Raw genomic sequence first — 773 nt, 5'->3', positions numbered from 1 at the left:
GGGCCAGAATCAGTGTCTATTTAAGTCAGTGAAAACATTCTGTGACAGGAGTATCGCTATCAGAGCCTTTCCGGGGTGGCTCCGCCCTCCTGCAATGGGCCAACCGCCTGCTTACTCGCCTGTCACGCCTTGATCTTACTTGATTAGAAGATAGTTGTAATCAGCGGGAGGCTGCCCATTTTTTCCTGTGCCCCGGTGACAGGGGGCGCTACCTGCAGCTACTTTTCCTCCCCTACACCGCAGCCCAAGCCTCGCAGATGGAGTTGACGTGGCTTGACCTGGGCCCTGTTATGTTCTGGCCCTCCTCTTTACTCCTGGGGCTCCTCACTGACCCCTCTCTCTCACTCTGGGGCTCCTCGCTGCCCCCTCTCTCTCGCTCTGGAGTTAGGGCCACTGCACCCCACAAATGCTGCACCCTGTCAGGTGCCAGGAACCCCCACGTTACTGGGGAGTCCCTATGAGGCCTCCTCCAACCCCTAACAGCCTCACCCGGTCCTCTGGTCAAAACCGTAAACATAAAACATAAAGCCCCTGGGCTACAACATAAAAACTAGACCATCCGGTCAAACAAAATCTACTCCCTGCTAGAGAGTGAGGGAGCAGAGGGTAAGGAGGGCTCTCCAACCCCAGTAGCGACCGGGAGATGCTCTCACTGCCAGAGTCCTCCCCTCTGTCTGTCCGAGCTGAGTCCCTACTCCCACAGCTGCTGGAGAGGGACTGCTCTCCTGGCCTCCTACCTGGGCTTAAGAAGGGATAAGCCCTGCCCCTTCCTG

Source organism: Gavialis gangeticus, unplaced genomic scaffold (assembly GCF_001723915.1).
Source record: "Gavialis gangeticus isolate Ggan-Ray unplaced genomic scaffold, GavGan_comp1, whole genome shotgun sequence".
Taxonomy (NCBI): domain Eukaryota; kingdom Metazoa; phylum Chordata; order Crocodylia; family Gavialidae; genus Gavialis; species Gavialis gangeticus.
The sequence above is the reverse complement of the archived record's forward strand: the minus strand, read 5'-3'. Positions refer to the sequence as shown.